The sequence below is a fragment of the Euleptes europaea genome, chromosome 3 (genome assembly GCF_029931775.1).
Source record: "Euleptes europaea isolate rEulEur1 chromosome 3, rEulEur1.hap1, whole genome shotgun sequence".
In the NCBI taxonomy this organism is placed as follows: Eukaryota; Metazoa; Chordata; class Lepidosauria; order Squamata; family Sphaerodactylidae; genus Euleptes; species Euleptes europaea.
The window spans coordinates 84,406,785-84,427,124 of NC_079314.1; positions in this window are offsets into that span (position 1 = coordinate 84,406,785).

Consider the following 20,340-nt stretch of genomic DNA (forward strand, 5'->3'; position numbering starts at 1 on the left):
CCACCAACAACAAGAGGATATTCCTTATTAGAGGGAAAAGTGAAAAAAAATGGGACGTTTAGGGAAGGGGCATGCAACCTTAAATCCAGGGCATAAGGCCTGGAGAGGTCCAGGGACTGACACAATGGCGGTCCAAGGAGCAGAGCGAGGAGCCAGCAAAGCAGGCAGGAAAAGCCTGCAGTGCAGCAGGTGTTCTCAGAAGGAAACAAGAGTTATGACCAGCAGAGCTCTGAACCAGAAATCTGAGGAACAGTTTGCTGGGGCTTTATAGACAGAAAGTCCCAGGTCCCAGTGGGGGGGTTTGACCATCCTAATTTTGGATTGGGTCAAGAAAAGAAGTCTGAATCTCACTGGCACTGTGGCACATTTAAAGTTAACATACTTCGGCAGGAAAAATTATCTTGTTTAGGCTACTGTGAGCAAGATTTGCATGGCCACAAGACCCAGAAAGGGGGAAATTACTAATGAGATTAGGGTGGATGGCAGTTTAATGACCCAAGTGCCTTCCTTGATTGAGTTACCGATCTTGGGCTGGGCAGACACCTCTGGGGTGTGTGGGCATTGGGTAATGTCCTTAGCGTTAAAGGCTTTGTTCTTAAGAAAGATATGCCACAGAGCTGGGGGAGATTGCATTTAATCAGTTTAATTTCAACAACACTCTTCCTCATTCCTGGAATTCTCCAATGTCATGGGTAAACCCAGGTGCCTTTATGAGACTCCCCAAATTTCAGGTCCCCCTCTAAAAGGGGAGTGCCTATTAAAACAACTAAGTCCAAAATAAAAAGGGGAACCTTTACAATTCCATTTCTTAAAGGGTTAGACAATTTTATCAAGGAACAGTCTCTCTATAGTTATTAGTTATGATAACTACATGCAACTTCCATGTTCAGAATACACCTCAGGTGCTAGGTACAAACAATAGATGTACATAGTTCTTGTGGGCTTCCAGGTACATTTAACTGGCTCAAACCCAAATGAGCTGGCTCTTAGTCTCACCCAGCAAGGCAATTCTTAGTTTCTTTAATGTTCATTAAGGCAATGAACTTTCTTGACCATGTCATCATGTGTCATCAGTAATGCATACAGATGGATGTACAAGTTTCATCAGTGGGAGATTTTAGCTAAGAACCATGGTGGTGCCAGCTGCGACCCTTCCTCACAAGCAAGATTTGGCCAGTATTACCTATCCTCTGATTACATCCAAGTTTATTTATTTACAAAATTTATACCCCACCTTTCCGTCCTCATCAGGGCTTCCAAGGCAGCTAACACTGTTAAATAAACCTTTTTTGTTTATCTCCATCCAAATATATTGTTCTAAGCAAAAGTTTAAAATACTCTTGTTTTCTAAAGGATTTTAGGATTCATATTGCAAGAGGTTGGACAATGGGGAGGGGCTGTGGCTCAGTGGTGGAGCATCTGCTTGGCATGCAGAAGGTCCCAGGTTCAATCCCCGGCATCTCCAGTTAAAGGGACTAGGCAGGTAGGTGATGTGAAAGACCCCTGCCTGAGACCCTGGAGAGGCACTGCCGGTCTGAGTAGACAATACTAACTTGGATGGACCAAGGGTCTGATTCAGTATAAGGCAGCTTCATGTATTTATGTCTGCCTTGCCCTTGAAAGGCTATTGTTCTTTCCATTTCACTCATGTCTTCCCATGAATATCTTCCTGAAGACTGGTTCACACATATACATTTATCACTTGACAGCTGCAACATCAGATAATGGCTTGCATGTGAGAACATTATAACCACATCCCACAGTACTTTCATATCATGTCAAAGTTTTCAGTTGTTTACACATTCAATTGTCAGTCATCAAGTGGACTAGTCCCAAGTCATATACAAATTGCACCCCAAATTCTAAACAATGCTTGTAAAAGACTCGGTAAGAAAAAAGTGCATTAAATAATTGTACATGTGGAAATTCTCACCATCTTTTCCCCATGCATTTATAGGAAAGGAAACTATAAACATCCATATCATTTACATACAATTTCCTAGGTCACAGTGGTTATGCTGATGCTATCACTTATTCCCCACTATCATAAACAAGTTGTAATATATTAGTGTAATGGCTGCAATGGCATTAGATTTCTGACAGCATCCCTGAAAAATAGGTTATTTAGTAGTGATCTTCCTGATGCCTTAAATATCAATCTAAAATGTATGGTACAGCAATCACTGAATTTGTTACTCTAGCTGCAGCTACATAGCTTGCAATTTATAGTTTCTGGACAAATTGAAATCCAATTTAACTAGTGTATATTATGCAAGACTTCAGAGAAAGTAAATGGTGGGAAACCCTAAGGTCAAAAGGATATTATAGACTGGGAGATATGTACAGAGGAAGAACCCTAAAACCTTTACAGGAGATAGTAGAAGAGATAGGCAAACAACATTGGCTAAAAACAACAGGCCTTTATAGAAGGGTTAAAATGATTAACGAAAAAGGAGAAATATGGTCAGAGGAACCAATGGAAGAAATATATAAAGAAATGCAAAAATCAAAACAAGGATTGGCAGGAAAAATCTACAGGGAAATGATCTCAAATAAAGATAAGACAATAACATATTTACAAAAAACATGGAGTAAGGAAGGTCAGATATCAGAAAACACAGCAGGTAAAATTATGAAAGGACTAGAGGAAATAAAAGTGATTAAATTCAATGAATTGGAACATAATTTTTTTACAAAATGGTATAAAACACCAGCGCAATTAGCGAATATGTTTCCAGGACTAAGCCCCATGTGTTGGCACTGTAGACAATCTAAGGGTTGGTTCTCCCACATGTGGTGGGAATGCCCAGAGGTTAGGGTCTTTTGGACACAAATACTAGAAATTATAAGGAGAAAATGTAAAGTATCTTTAACCATAGATTTTAACCTAATGTTAATGAGCACAACAGGGAACTCGGGGGTAAACAAGAGAGTCAGGCCATATTCAAGGCTATGTTATTAGCAAGCAAAGCAGTAATAGCTCTGGGTTGGAAGGATAAAAGTAAATGGACTATAGAAATCTGGCACAACTATTTGTTTGAATTTATACAGTCAGATATCGTCGAGATGATGCGCCAGAAGACTTCATGGGAAGACAAGAGCAGGGAAATCACGAATAGATGGAAGACCTATTTAGAGTGGATATCAATGGAAGGAAGAAAAGACATTCGATGGAAGATCCAGACTTTGTGCCCGTGGCTGGGGTTAAGAGACTAAAAAATATAGAGAAGGAGTGGGGTTAGGGAGGGGGATGGGAGGGATGGAAGGGGGGGAAAAGACCAAAAAAAGAGATAATACTATGCATTAATGTAATCTAAAGGGGCAGGTATCATTGCACTAGTACACTGTCATCACCAGAAGTGTCTCCTAACTTCTCCGGTCATTGAAAAGACGAAGGCCTTCTGTGTTAAGTTACTGAAGAGCACAGAGTCGCTTCTGTTTGCACAACAATCAGGTGACTTTCATAGTATGACTCCCATCTAGAGATAGGGAGGCATGGAAAAATTGGGGATAAAAAATTGGCCTATTCCATGGGAGACCTCCACTCCCGTTGTTTCAATGAATAACTGGAAGATTTGGAAAACACTGGGGAGAAAACTCTTAGTCTGGAACAAGTCAAGGTTTTACTCACTCAGAAAGTGTCAGGTGAAGATCTTTAAAGAAATATATCTTTGAAAATATTTTAAAAAATTATGCAAGACTTCAGGGTGTCTTGAGCTACCCTGCAGCCTTAGAGAGAGAGACATCAATGGCTTGGAGGCATCTCTGGACTTTGCTTAACAAATTATTGTAGATCTGAAGACTATCTGTGTAGATCACAGTCCATAAACAAAGAAATGAGAATCTGAACTAATAGCAAGTAACACATTCAAGTATCTACAGATTCTTTTCCATTTTAGCACAAATATCATTGTATTTCAAAGTATTGCTGTGGCAAACATCTTTCTACACAGCTTCAGAGCTTTAGTTCAGCAACACTTTTTCAGTCATATTTTTAACATTAAGAAAATATCAGGTTCCTTCTCTAAGGCTTAGTTAATGGTTTCAAGCTGAGCCTTATATTTATTTTAGTAAACAAACCTTTGGCCGTAGGAGTATGGTTTTCCTATATGAATGTCATTACTAGGACCATGAAGAATAATAAATACTGGTGAGAATCAATCTTTTGAAAGCATTGTTCAAATAATATGAGGTTATTTAAAAATGGAGGAATGGCCACAACTATAATTTTAATCATAATTCAATTATGATTTAACCATTATAATTGAAAGAGCTGTTTTGCTTATATCAGTCTGCCATGAGTAGCAATTTTTGAACAAAAACCTGGTTACAATCCAAGTAGCATAAAGGGGGGGGGGGATCACAGGACAATTGAAATGAGAATTCATTAAAAATGTTTCTTTTTTAAAAATTTGATTATGTGTTGAGAAAATGGCCACTTTGGCAACTGGACTCTATGGCATTGAAGTCCCTCCCCTCCCCAAACCCCACCCTCCTCAGGCTCCACCCCAAAAACCTCCCGCTAGTGGTGAAGAGGGACCTGGCAACCCTAGAAATGCATGTGTTGCCCCATTCACACAAAATGGCAACTGTGATTATTTGGAGGATCACGTGTAGGACTTGATCCTGTTATGCTCGATTGGGGCACCAAAGCAAATGTCTGAAAAGGCCTTATGAATATTAGTAATGGAGTTGGTCAGCATTCATAAGCTGCTGTTGATTAAGCTGCTGTTATACTGGTGATTATCAGCATCCATCAGCTATTTTTACCACTCTAGAAAAACAATCTTCAATTTATTGCAGTTAAATACATATACAAATAACATTATCCATAACTGTGTTCTCATAATATTGTTACAGAATTGACAATTGGGAGAAATTGTTCCGTAAGAGCTCTGAAGCCTTGGTTTATGTTAAATGAATTAATGTGGTAGCTTAAGCAAAAACCAGTTTCCATGGTTACTCAAGAAACCTTCTAAATATAGTGCATGATGTAACCAGCTAAAGTCACCATGTACAAAAATGATGTGTGTGAAAGCCCATTGTACTGGAATCTTTTGAGAAGTATCTGCATTGCTTCAAATTACTATTTTTAAAATGGTTTCTATTCTGCCAGGATTTCCTGTTTCTCCAAGCTGTACCATTTAATGGGTTTCATGCAGCAATATCTTTGTAACTGTTATAGATTAGTTACATCAGAGGAGTTTGCTGCCTTTCTAGAACTCTTAATGTAAAGTGCAAAATTACACATTACAGCTTATTCACCAACTGTCCAGGAGAAGGACTACAGGTTTCGTAAGAGCATGGAGCCCGGATCTTTGAAATCTTGTTATAAGCTACCATCTTCTTACGTCACAATCATATCTGTTTTCCTGCCACTAGAGATGAGCAAATGTTCCTTACTTAATTTCTTTTTACATTTGTTTATATTTTTGTCAACAGTCGTTCTCTGTTTTTCACTTTTGTTTGTGGGGATTCATTTGCATTTTAAATACAAATTGTTCTATTTTATAGGCAGCATATACACACAATGTATGTTATGCGTACAATAATGTATAATGTTCATAGAATCATAGAGTTGGAAGGGACCACCAGGGTCATCTAGTCCAACCCCCTGCACAATGCAGGAAATTCTGAACTACCTCCCCCCCACGCCCCCAGTGACCCATACTTCACGCCCAGAAGATGGCCAAGGTGCCCTCCCTCTCATGATCTGCCTAAGGTCATAGAATCAGCATTGCTGACAGATGGCCATCTAGCCTTAAAAACCTCCAGGGAAAGAGAGCTTACCACCTTCCGAGGAAGCCTGTTTCACTGAGGAACTGCTCTGTTAGAAAATTCTTCCTAGTGTCTAGATGGAAACTCTTTTGGTTTAATTTCAACCCATTGGTTCTGGTCCGACCTTCTGGAGCAACAGAAAACAACTCAGCAGCACCCTCCTCTATATGACAGCCCTTCAAGTACTTGATGGTTATCATATCACCTCTGAGTCTTCTCTTCTAGCTAAACATACCCAGCTCCTTCAACCTTTCCTCATAGGACTTGGTCTCCAGACCCCTCATTATCTTTGTTGCCCTCCTCTGGACCCATTCCAGCTTGTCTACATCTTTCTTAAATTGCGGTGTCCAAAACTGAACACAATACTCTAGGTGAGGTCTAACCAGAGCAGAGTAAAGTGATACCATCACTTCGTGTGATCTGGACACTATACTTCTGTTGATGAAGCCCAAGATCAAATTTGCCTTTTTAGCTACCACATCACACTGCTAACTCATCTTCAGTGTTTGGTCTACTAAGACCCCTTTTCACACACACTACTGCTGAGACAAGTCTCCCCCATTCTATAATTATGCATTTGATTTGTCCTACCTAAATGCAGAACTTTACATTTATCTTTGTTGAAGTGCATTTTATTAGTTTTAGCCCAATTCTGCAGCCTGTCAAGATCATCCTGTATCCTGGCTCTGTCTTCTACCATATTTGCTACCCCTCCCAATTTAGTATCATCTGCAAATTTAATAAGCATCCCCTCTATTCCTTTATCCAAATCCTTTTGATTTATTGAGTCCCAGTGTTGAAAAATCTATACATTGGTCTCATTACCAGCACCAAGACAGAAGGCTCTACTTGGGATTAAACTCACACTCAGACAAGGGCTGGATAGTTAACACAAGTTTTATAGATATAGAGCATTAACCCAAGGTAAAACAATATATTCTTTCAAGGTGGCAGCTTTACAGAGTCCCTGACTGAGTAGGAAAGGTCAAGATAATCAAACACCTGCTGGTTCATTCACCATCTGTTCTCTGGTCACAAGCAGAGAGCCAGTTATCTATCAGTTTCCTGTTCTTAAACAGCTTGAGTCTGTTTGCTGGATTACTTTTCAACTATTTGAACTGTACAGTACAGTACACAGCACTGTTTCACATGCACATTCTCACAGAGCCTGGTGGCAGTCCTACTACCCCCTCCCTCATAGATCCTGCAGTTGATGCAGATCACTCAGCAACTAATGGTATAAATAAACAGTGAGCAAGTCAGTCAGACAGCCAGGGATTACAACCAAACGTAAAAAAAAAAGAGTCTTGCCATTTGGTGTTGACACAAGTCTATGTTACCAATATTATTTCATGCATGCTCATTGCTGCCCAGCCTTACAAGAGGCACACTTCGCTTCTGTCATTTAATGATCTGATCCAACCATCCATCATCCAAAGTAGAATCCATCTGATCTACTGTAAAGATCTCTGGGAACACATCTAGAAAATAGGGTTGCATAGATGGAAGATTTTTCTGCAGCCCAGTAGTTACCTACACAGTAGTTGTGTATCACATAAAGAACTGCTGTCCTTTGCATATCCTTGTTGAGGTAGTAAATAAATATTATTCCAATCTCTTACCAAGTTCTCTTCATCCCATGACCCTCAAGGTCAAAAGAACCATCATACTCTGGTCCATTTTGTTGACTATAATACAGCCCAATAATATCCTACCCAGGATATGATTCCCCTTCCCTGAAATGTTTTTATCCAGAGAGATAAGCATATTTCAGTGATTTTACACTTGAATGCTAACTATAGGCTAGGTGATCCCAGACCCTAACCCTGATGATGATGATGTCTCATTGTTGACTGCAGAAAGTAGGCTACTCAACCTCTCTCCTTCCATGGACAAGCTGGCTAAATAAAGATTATCTACTTAGCTTTCACAGGAGGATTAATTAAAGGACTATAATTTTGCTATTCAGCCAATAATAATATTTTGCATGCCACCTACAGCTAGGAGATAGAGTTAACCTTATTTTAAGCTCAGGACACTAAATCTTCAAACTAGGTCCTCTCAGTTTCTGTTTATTATATTCTGTTCAATTTTAATCAAGGATTTTTTGGCTTTATTATTATTGCAACAATATCAATCTAGGTGAAAAAAACAGGTACTATTATTGTCCGGAAACAGGGTTGTGCCCAGGCTCAACCCCCCGCTCCTCCGGAGGCCATGGAGTTGAAATACCTGCCTTGCTTGGGGCCTCAGAGGGAAAGAAGGAGAGCGGGAAATCTGCCAAGGCAGCAATTAAAGAGAGCCTTCTCTTGGTCCCAGCTGATGATATCACCAGCCGCTGCCAAGGAACAGGCTGCTTACTTAAAGCAGTCTACAGCAGTGTTTCCAAACCTGTGAGTCGAGGCCCCAAAGTGGATAATGGGCCAGCCCTCCCTAATGGCCACCTCTGCCCTTTCCATCACTCTTTTGTATTTTGCAAACCAAAATCTGATCCTGGAAACAGTATCTTCCATGTCATACATTAGTTGGTATTTTTTCTTCCCTGAGTATACATGTTGAATTTACTTGATCAAATGTTTCCTGATGGTTACTAGAGTGAATTTCTTAGAAACCTTGGGGGAGAGGTTAAAGGGAGTAATGGAGGAGAGAGTGGTCAGAGGTTGGAATCTAACCTCCATATACAAAGGCTGTGTATGCCAGAATGTCACTTGCTTGGGGTTCATAGTAGGGGCAGCTGCACCTTTTGTGTGATGTTTGTTTCTAAAAAAAAAAATGGTTAGCCACTTTTTAAAATGGAATACTGAACTAGATGAGTGCCAAGGTCATAATTTGCTTAGGGTGCCAAAAAACTTTGGAACAACCCTGGCTGGGTCCCTATACCAAGTTAATTTGGACTTGTAGGCCACCAAGGAAGTCCAGGGTTGCTATACAGAGGAAGGCACTGGCAAACCACCTCTGTTAGTCTCTTGCCTTGAAAACCCCATAAGGGGTTGCCATAAGTCAGCTACGACTTGACGGCACTTTACACACACAGGTCGCCATACCGAAAGGTTGAGAACCGCTGGCTTAGAGAATCACCTGGAGCTGTCCAGCAGCTGATTAAAGAGGGCCACCTGGGCCAGGGAAACAAGTATGGCTGAGCTAGATTCAGGTCCTTTGGCAATCGGGAAGAGTGGCTGATTAGTTCCCTGAGGGTGGAGGAGGTGGGGCAAAGCCAGAAGAGAGAAATAAAAGGAGGGCTCCACAGGCAGGGCATGGTGGAAGGAGGCAGCATAGCAATGGGTGTTGAGGCTGAATGCTGTTCCGGGGGAGGAAAGGAAGGACCTGTGGCATGCAGCTGGCATCCTGCCAACCACCAATTCTAAGGCCTAAGATGAACTAGTGGGGAGAACATGATGGCAGAGAGGGCAGGGAACAGATTCTTACAAGGGGGCACTCACAGTTATTATGACATAAAATTTATTTTTTATCTCCTTATCACTCATATTTATATGCAAAAATAATCTCTGCAGTTCAATTTTTTTTTTCAAAAATGGATTGTAATTTTAGGAGTCTCTATCTTCCCTCCCCTTCCCATGTTTATAAAAGATTATATAGAAGCATCAGCCTTCCAGATTCATACAGGGATCTCTTGAGAAATAACGTTTCAAAATCATCCAAGTATTTTTTTCTTAAGAATACACTTGTTTAGAGGCAATGTCTAGCAATGCTTCAGCAACAGTTAATTAGAATGCTTACAACTACATAGCAATAAAGTGCCTGCAATAATCTATACTTTTTTTTGCTTTTCTTCAGGAAAACAGCATACTCAAAAGCACCTAGCTATATATGATCAGTAGAAGGCTCTCCATTGTTAAAAAAAATCTGCAAATCTTTTGCTCTTGGCCATCCCCTTCCAGTTGTTATTAAACCTTCTGTAAAAACAATTCTTTTGGGTTCAAATAGCCTGAAGACTGTGAATTGACAGTGACTAAAGACTTCAATAAAAGGCAGCTTAAACTTTTTTCTAAGTTTCCAGTGAATTTTCCAGTTTTTTAAGGCAATTGGAAGTTTGAGCAAAAATTATTAGAAATGAATCATGTTTTCTAAGCACAATAAAAAGAATTAGTCCATTAAGTTATGGGTTTTAGAAAAAGGAAAGAAAAGGCCGGTTGTTGTTTTTTCCTCCTCAGTTCAGTTCATGAGAGATGCATCAGTAAAGGCAATGTTTGTAATAATTTCAGAATTGTGCCTGTGACATATGCAGAGGAGTATGGGGTGGGGTATATTTAATAATGATGTCCCATTGTATTCAGATTCCTGCAGATCAGAAATGGTACACAAGAGAATCCATGTAAATCAGTGTACTTTCCCCTGTACATGGTTTCTGCAAAGGTAGGTCCTGCCTCACTAAACTTTTAGAGTTTTTTGAAAGTGTCAATAAGCATGTGGATAGTAATGAGCCTGTAGACATTGTGTATTTAGATTTCCAAAAGGCTGTTGACCAAGTTAGCTAAGCAAAGTCTGCTAAGCAAAATTCATAGTCATAGGATAAGAGGACAAGTCCTCTTATGGATTGAGAGCTGGCTGAAAAATAAGAAGCAGATAGTAGGAATAAATAGTCAGTTCTCACAATGGAGGGATATGAGAGGTGGAGTATCTCAGGGATCTGTGTTGGGACCAGTGTTCATCAATGACCTGGAACTGGGGGTGAACAGCAAGGTGGCCAAATTTGCAGATGATATCAAATTATTTAATGTGGTTAAAACAAAAATGGACTGTGAAGAGCTCCAAAAGGATCTATCCTAACTGGCGGAGTGGGCATTAAAGTGGCAAATGTGATTCAAGGTGAGCAGGTGTAAAGGTATGCATATTGGGGCAAAATATCCCAAGTTCACATATACACTGATGGGATCTGGGCTGGCAGTGACAGACCAAGAAATCGATCTTTGGGTGGTAGTGGATAGCTCAATAAAACCCAATGTGCGGCTGCTGTGAAAAAGGCAAATTCCATGCTGGCCATAATTAGACAAGGATTGAAGAATAAAACTGTTGCTATCATACTGCCCTTGTACAAATCTACAGTGAGACTACACTTGGAATACTGTGTACAGTACTGGTCACCACACCACACCTAAAAAAGGATATTGCAGAGCTTGAGAAGATGCAGAAAAGAGCAACCAAAATGATCAGGGGACAAGAGAAAGAGTAGCAGCTCCTACCCCATCAATACTGTCAAACCTACTGCCTCTGAGCACTGACCCAATGTTTTACCATGGGACGTTGATGAGATCACTTGGCATCATAAAAACTGATGAATCACCATGTAAATTCTACATGGCTTAATTGTACATGTACATTGCATGCCTTCTGTTATCATGTATTAATCATAAATATATTTAATTCTCAATGTGGCCCCATCTGTGGATACTTAAATCTGGACACTGAAGCCACGAACGGACAATATAGATCTTTTAACAAACCTGAAAAGTCCCAGTCATAAAGTAGCTACAAGTTCCCCATGGGAACTCAATCCCATGAAGCCGCAGGAACACAGTTCAGATCAAGACCATCATACAGGGGAGGTGGGTCTTCAATCTCCCCCCAACAAACATTCTTTCCCCTACACAATACAGCCTCCAGGGCATTATTTGCCCTATCAGGGGGCTGCATATGCAAGTATTCAATGCATGTGCAGACTCCCAATGGGGCAAATAATTGCCCCAGGCTGTTTTGGGTCAGAAAAACTGCTTAAGGGGAAGGCTGAAGTCCCTTCTCTCCCATATCGTGTTACCTAACCAAAAGGCATGTATTTGTATTTCTTGTATTGCTATGGGGAATTTGCAGCTATTTTGTGATCGCAAGTTAGATGCTGCATCTAGTTTGGCCCTGAATGATTAACTTGATTATACAGACTAGCCATTTAATAAAACTTAGTTTAACCCATCTAGTGTTGTCATGACTTGGAGGGGGGGCTAGTATAATTGATATGAGACAGTACCACAAGCTTATATTCCTTCAAGGATGGAACATAAATATTCTAACCTAACATAAGGAAAGATACAATCTCTAGCTTGAAAGAAGTATGCAGGGACAGTGGTTCCTTTTTCTCCTTTTCTTATAAAATCTCTGCTTCTGCGCAATATTAGGAAGGAAAGAATATTTTATTTCAGCACTGTTGCTTTTACACAATGGCTCAAAGGTCAGAGCTGCAGATCACTCTTCCACTGACCAGAAATGGGATACTTCTTTGTCTGCTGTAACTTTGCTCAAAGTTCACACTGGAGCTGCTAACTAAAATATTTTACCCAGTTAAGGAAACCCGCCAAAAGAAAATCAGTTCTAACATAAATTTTCAGTTCCTTGCAAGAAAATATTTTTAAAATGAAATGTCACTGCATTACATTCCACTGATGGGATTTTTTAAAAACTGAAAGCATTGTGTCCTTTGTACTTTTCTTAGATTTCAAACATTCATGCCCCAAAAATGTTCACCTCATGATACAATAACAGAATTTTCTCACATACATTGCAGTCCTAAACAGAGTGACATTCTTCTAATTCCATTGATGTCCACAAGCTTAGAGGGATGTAACTCTGCTTAAGCACGTACTGTTAAAGCCACTATAATTTCTGCTATGGAGATGTCACCAAAGCATTTTTACACATTGCAATTAATCATAATATCATTCATTCGCCTAAATACATTAATCATACTCATAGGTCATGCTGAAGGGAGGTGTATTAAAACACAGCAGTACTGAGAAAGCAGATTAGTTTTCTTAGCAATGTCATGTATACAACACTGTATGTGTGCAATCAGCTGTCAATCTTATGCTATGTTATTGTTATTATACGTATCTGGAAGTTGACCCAAACTAACTATTTGGTATGTGTGAATCACTTTGAACACTGAAAACACTTTAAGAAAGGTTAACTACAATGAATTTATATCTTTATCTGAGTTTAGTCTTATATTACATGCTCATTCAGAAGGGCACCTTCAGAAATGCACTTTAAAAATCTACAAGGCTTAAAACTGATTCATTCGTAACACAGAAGCAATCTGGAGCATGAGCCACTTGTGAAATGTAAGAGATCCACATAGATTTCCTGCTTTCTGTAACTGTAAATGACAAAATACAACTAAAACCTCAACTGTTAGATGATCTCTCACAGTTCACTTTTTTTCTTTTTAAGGAAGCTGTTCCTTACTAACAGTCATACAGCTCTTCTTATGCTTATATATTCAGGCCATGTGTTTCCAAACAAAAGTGCCTCTATTTGTGCCTTTATAACTCAAAGGCCTGTTTCAATGGGAAAGTTTCATCTAGTGATGCTATATGGTGAATGAAATGATGACTCATTTGTGTTTACACTGAGGATTAAGTCATCTTCCACCCATTACATGGAATTTGCTGCAACTTTTTTTGCACAGAAAATTTTAGTAATGATTTTAATTTGTAGACAAAACCAATCTTAATTTGTAGGCAAAACTGTTCATCATCTGTTTGACTCCACAGTTCTTAATACAGAGTCCATATCCATGAGATGTTAGAAATTGGTACTACCTGGATTATCTGCACCAGTTTCACTTTGCCTGATGATGTGGGTTTTTTATTCATTATTTATTTATATCCCATGATTCTTTGTGGTTCAAAGTGGCTTACAATAACAAAGTGGTTTACAATTTCCAATTAAAACCCAAATAAAACAAAAAAACCAAAATATGAGAGTGATTACCTGTCATCTGTATCTATCCTGGCAATCTACAAACTATTGGAGGAGTAGGGTTGCCAACCTTCAGGTACTAGCTGAAGATCTCCCACTATTACAACTGATCTCCAGCCTATAGAGACCAGTTCACCTGGAGAAAATGGCCACTTTGGCAATTAGACTCTATGGCATTGAAGTCCCTCCCCTCCCAAACCCCACCCTCCTCAGGTTCCGCCCCAAAAACCTCCCGCCAGTGGCAAAGAAGGACCTGGCAACCCTATGGAGGAGGCTAGCCACTTTGCTTAATGAGGTTGATACTTTGCTTAGGAAAGAGCAAAAAAGAAAGAAAAGAAAAAAGAAATTGGCAAAGTGCAAAAAATGTGCACTGCTTCTCAAATCTACAAAATAATTTGTAGATAATAATAAATCTTTACCTGAGGCAAACCAAAAAGGGTGAAAGAGGCAGCATTATAAGATTTTATGATCTCATGGCTGGCTGAACCGACTTTTATGAGCATCTAAAACAGCAGCCTTAAATAAGACTTAAAATAACTAGCAATGAAAAAAAAATCAGTTTAGATGTAACATTTTATTTCAAGCTGCAAAGTCCAGCTTTTTAAAGGCTAAATCTGTTTAAAGAGTGAAGGGCAGGAAAAGGCAAGACAAAACAGCTATAAAGCTTTCTCTGATGTGCCTTTATGGTTTTCCGTTTCTGCTTTTGTGCTTTTGTGATAAAAAAAATTGTTGCCTAAAGACAACAGCATTTAACCTTGTGTTAGACATGAGAGCAGTTAACTCCATACAGTATCATTAAAAGCTTTGTTTTAATATCCTGCCTGCCCTCAAAAACACACCATTAATGCTTATATTTCCTCTACTGTGCCAAGCCTTTTAGCTGTAATATTATGAAGTATGCAACTCATAATCTGTAACTTTCTCTCTGTCATTCACAGACATTTTCTCTTTGAAACAAGTTTATGATTTAATTTTATTGTTGCACCGTATACGGTTGAGCAGTGCAACATTTTTTTAAAAAAATCTGTTTCTTTTAGTTCTCTCTTTTATTCACACAATTTAATGGCATTATTTTGAGTAGTTTGGGGGCTGTTATGCAGATGCACTTGCTAGAAAAGATGCTGCTTCAGAATAAGCCATTACTTTTTGTAGGCCCCACAGGCAGTAGAAAGACAGCGATGGCAAACAACATCCTGTGACAGTTACCTCATGAAAAATATGTTAGATGTCAAATTAACCTCAGTTCAGGCCTCAGCCAATCAGAGGCAGGACACTTTCCTAACACAACCTGAAAGACACCCAGTATTTTAATTAAAAACAAGTGCATAATTGTGCTTAGTTTCCTCCAGAGGCTTTGTTCACAAAATAATACAGAGCTGACTCCTTTACTTTCTGACAACATAAATAAAAGTTGATTTGTTTCTGCCTATACTGTCCCTTTTGGAGAAAGCTATGTTCTAATCGATGCTGACAAATTTGCGGGTTGATGGGGATGCCAGATATGGAAGCCAGTCCCAGAAATATGCGGCTTCTAACTTTTTCCTCATATGTTTCTTTCTAGTATGTGAGAATGAATTCACTCGTCTGTCTTGGGTATTCATCAGGCTAAAGCATATTAAAGGGTATCACCAGATTGGGTCCTGAGTATTAAAGAGAGCCATCTGTTAGAGAAAGATCTGAGTGATAGCCTATGGATACTTCTTGCCAACACAGGGAGGGCAAAAAGATCAATGGGAAGAATTGCAGAGTCCAGGGGATTCTCTCTGGCTTTCCACCATCCAACTCATACATTTTTTAATTCATCACTTGGTGGAAAAGCAAGTTCAACATTAATTGGCACCGTAACAAAAAAAGTCCAAACTGTATGCTGTATTCTCCAAAAATATTTTTGCCAACCATCTAATATGCCAACCCTTACAATTTTATTGACATAACTGTAACGAATATCCTATTTATTTCAACCAAAGATGTTCTGCAAGTATCTTATATTCTAATAGCGAAGTTGGCTGAATTTTTGGGTACTTAAATCCGGTGACTCGAGCTGTGAACGAGTTAGACAGAGCTTTCTACAGACCTGAAAAGGACCCCAGGTTTGCAGAAAATGTGAAATAAAAAAATGGGAAGTTAAAAAACCCAAAAATATAAAAAGTGTCCGTAGCTGTAAGCAATGGACTCCCTCAGTGGCTGTTGCTAGGCAACAACAGCATTCCAGGCTTCACTATCTGTGAGTAAAAGGTGGGGGAGGGGCACGGTCCTTTCCATGCCTATTTTGAACTTTAGCTAAGTTTTTATAATGCTAGGATTTAGTTATTTTTTTATTATTATATTTTATTTTGTGAACTGCATATTCAGGAGAGTCAGCAAAAATTGTTTTCTAAATAAATAAATCCAGTGTGGTTTATGTGTAGTATATTTTAACAGTGAAAAATAATCTGATAATGCACTTGCTCTGATCTTAGAAATGTATCAGCTGATATGTTAAGCTTTCAGCATGCAAGTCATTATGGGATACCAGCAAAAAAAGTGCCCCCAAACAAACACAGGAGTTTAAAGGTGGGAAGATGAGTCATTTGTAAACAGAAGGAGGAACTAGAAAACATGAGAATGAATAACTGTTCACCTTCCCAAAGCTGTTAATAGGGGACTTCAAGGAGTTTACAGAGCGACATGGTGCTGTGACATTTTACCATATGAAAATTAGAGACAAATGTGGAGCAAAATGTAGAATATTAAAATATCCAGAACAACATACAAAGGTTCCTTCTCAGTGCTTACATTTTAAAAACAAAATACAAAAACCTATAAGGCCCATCAATTACATGAAAATAACTGAGTGAGGTTAAAGAGGATTGTTTGGGTGACCACAACATAATGTCCCAAATACAAAATACAGGCAGGAGGTTTGCAGACTATAAAGGTTATGCTAAGCATGAATATGCAAATTAGAGATAACTAGCATACCTTAATTGTGTTGTACACAACAAGCCTTTTACTGTATGAGTATGACCTAGATTTCTGATATGGAACTCTGTATTAGAAATGGATGGATTGAATGACAAGACTCTAAGCTAGTTGAAAGAGAAAAGGGGGGAGGGAATCTAATTAGGTGTGCATTTATTTATTTGCTTTAATTATAGTTCACCTTTCACACTGAGATTCAAGGTGGAATAAACAGTGTAAGTCAATGCAATCAACAGGATGAAATATCTAATAAGCAATGTAATAGAACTAGGATTACAGAAGTCTAAAACAACGTAGTCCAGTGTTATCCAGTTACAGAGCACAATCCATGATATTTGTGATTGCAAGAACTTTGATTTTAGCAGCAGTGAAGCCTGACTTCCTGGTTTGCCTCAAACTATTATGCATAGTCATACTCATAGTGTTATGAATGCTTATTAAGTCCTTCTTAACTGAATGGTGCTTTGTCCCCAAAAAGTATCCACAGAATTGTAATCTCAGGTGCAATCTAGCCAACATGAGTTTTTGAGATTAGGTTGGTTCCCCCAACCTAATTCTCATACAAACAGCTACATGTCATGTTGCTGGGAATTTATTTCCCAAGTATGTGGAGCCCCAATTCAGATCAGGACCATGGTGAGGGGAAAAATGGGGCTTCAGCTCCCCCGCCCCTGGGTGCCATTTGCCTGATCTGAAATAGCCCAAAGAGCATGGTTTGCCCTGTTTGGAGCTGCACCTGTACTGATAGATGGATGTTTGCAGCTCCTGCTTTTTCATTGCTGCCCCCAAGCCTGCCACAGTCCCTCTTCCATCGCCACCACCAGGAAGCCCCGAGCTGCTCCTGGTTTCTGCCACTAGGCTTGGTGCAGCTCCCTGCCCCGCTCACTATCACTGGAGGAGGTAGGTTCATTGTCTGTGCAAACAGAGACACTTTTATTTTGGGAGGGTTTAACTCCTCCCCCCCCAATGAGTTTTTAATGTTTTCAGGTTTTTGGACCCACACTAGACTATCAAATGTATGATGTCAGGACAGTAGAATGATTATACTAGGGTAATTGTTGATTTTTAATTTTCTGGTTCATCTCAAATTGTTATATAAATATATTTATGCATTTTGTTAAAATTCACTAACCATTTTCCCCCAAGCCCTGTGAAACTGCTCTGTGCAGAATAAAGTAAGCCCCGCTCCCATGAACACCCCATTTGATGACAGTGCAAGTCCCTGCGCCAGTGATACGCTACCGCTGCTGCTGCACTGGACCCATGTGTGGTGCTGCCACATAGCTCTTCAACATCGGCATAAGTGTCCCTGCACTGGCGTAAATGCCCATTTAGCTGGCATGAATGACATCTATGCTGGCGCCAGGGTCATGCCTCATCCAAAGCCCTTTCAGCCCCTCCCCACCTTATGATGTTAATGTTGTGCTCTCAATGGGTTTTTAATGGTTTGTTCACTTCAATGATTTTATGCCATTCTATGATTTTATCATATTTTACTTTGCGAGTCACCTTGTTCATGCCTCTGGAGAGACATGAAATGCAATGGAAGTAGTTCAGAAAAGAAGCCTGCCTTACTTCTTGAAAGCAACACCTGCCCTGCTCCCAGCTCTGTAAATGAGGGGATGCATAGCAATATCTCCCCCCCCCCCCTTAGATTACATCCAGATAGTTCTGGAAGAAGGTAGGTACTCCGAAAGTGTGCAAGATGCAGGCACATCCATGGTTTTATATATAAGCATCTACACTTGAATAGGTCGAAAAGAGAATGGAAAGCAAATGCAGATCCTTCTAAACTGGTGTTATTTGTCCTCTGTCAGTTGAAGACCACCGCATTCTGAACCAGTTGATTATTTCAAACCACCTTTCCACATAAAGTGCTTAGAGTCATACAAGGGGACTTTTATAAATGCTGCCCAGTTTCTACATGCATACTGAAAGTGATGTCAATGTATAGCTTCTGTCTTGTGAATGCTTTCTTTTTTTCCTCATAAATGAAAAGTGGAGATTATTTTGAGAATATTCTCACATATAGGTTTTTTATCCCACTGTACATATAAAGAATAACAGGAGAAGATAATGTCCAGGCATCTGTATTTAAAAAGGACCCTACTGCTCACATTCCTCCATTGTGAGAACTGACCATAGATTTGTACAAGGGCAGTATGATAGCAGCAGTTTTATTCTCTATTCTTTATCTAATTATGGCCAGCATGGAATTTGCCTTTTTCACAGCAGATGCACAGTGGGTTGATATCTTCATCGAGCTATCCAGTACCACCCCAAGATCCCTTTCTTGGTCTGTTGCTGCCAGCACATAGTCCATCAGTGTATATGTGAAGTTGGAATTTTTTGCCCTAACTGTGAAGTTGGGATTTGATGCCACTTTACACTTGCTCACATTGAATCTAATTTGCCATTTTAATGCCCATTCCTCCAGTTTGAAGAGATCATTTTGGAGCTCTTCACAGTCCGATTTTGTTTTAACCACCCTAAATAATTTGGTGTCACCTGCTAATTTGGCCACCTCGCTGTTCATCCCCAACTCCAGGTCATTGATGAGCAGGTTGAAAAGCACCGGTCCCAACACAGATCCTTCCCCTCCCTAACCCCCAAAATCTCCAGGTATTTCCCAACCCAGAGGTGACAACCCAGAGTAGCAGATAAGTAGGAAGGACAAATGATGAAACAGTTGGGCAGATTGTGCAAGTGGAGAACAACTGAAAGTGAATGTGACCAAACACCGGTGAGAGCACATTATCATGCCTATCCTGTGGTGGTGATGTCAGCAAAATGAGTTCACAATGCTGTCCAGCAGAATTTTTCTGGGTTGTGAATGGGCTTTCATCTCAAGCCCCAAGTATGTTGACCGAGAAAACATACATGCCTGCTGTGATTCCTTTGCAATGCATTTTGAAGATAAAATTTTTCACATCCACCACAACACAGACACCACAGTTGGACTGGCCCAATCTCAGGATGTTATTTGAGCACAGTTTGGTCCTACCTGTATGGATGAATTTCAGTTGGTGAAATGGACAAGGTGCTTTCAAGTGTGCAGCAGCTCTCCACATCCAGTTGTGATCCTTGCCCCTTATAGCTAACTCTATCATGCTGGGCAGGGTTGGTTGACTGGGGCCAGGACATAATAAATAGCTCTTTGCAGGAGGCTATAGACAGCTTTGAAAGAGGTCATTGTGAGATCCCTCCTGAAGAAGGCATCCCTGGACCCAAATATTCCATTCCTGGGCAAAGGGTTTGAGCGGATGGTGGCTACAGAGCTTCAGGAAGTCTTGGAGGAGATGGATTAACTAGACCAATTTCATTCTGGAGACAGGCTTAGCTTTGGGATGGAAATGGCCTTGGTCACCCTGACTGATGACCTTTGCCAGGAGGGTGACCAAGGGAATGCATCCCTGTTGATTCTCCTAAAACTCTCAGCAACTTTTGATATCATCAACCATGGTATCTTCTGTAGAAGTTTGCTGGTCTGGGAGTAGTGGGCACCATGCTTTGATGGTTCCACTCTTATTTGATCAGCCAGTTCCAGAAGCTGGTGCTGAGGGAATGCTGCTCTGCTCCATGTCATTTATGAAAACCACTGGGAGAGGTCATGAGGAGATTTGGAGTGAGGTATCACCAATTTGTCTCACAGCTCTATTCCTCCTTAACAGCTAAGCCAGGTGGGTCAGAGGGAGTCCTGAATAGGTGCCTGGAGAACATAATGAGGCGCATGAGAGCCAATAAACTGAAGCTCAGTCCAGACAACACTGAGGTGCTGATGGTCAATGAAGAAGCTTCTTAAGGACTGTGGAATCAACCTGCTCTGGAGGGGGTTGCACTCCCCCTGAAGGAGTAGGTTCATAGTTTGGGGATGCTACCGGATCCTGGGCT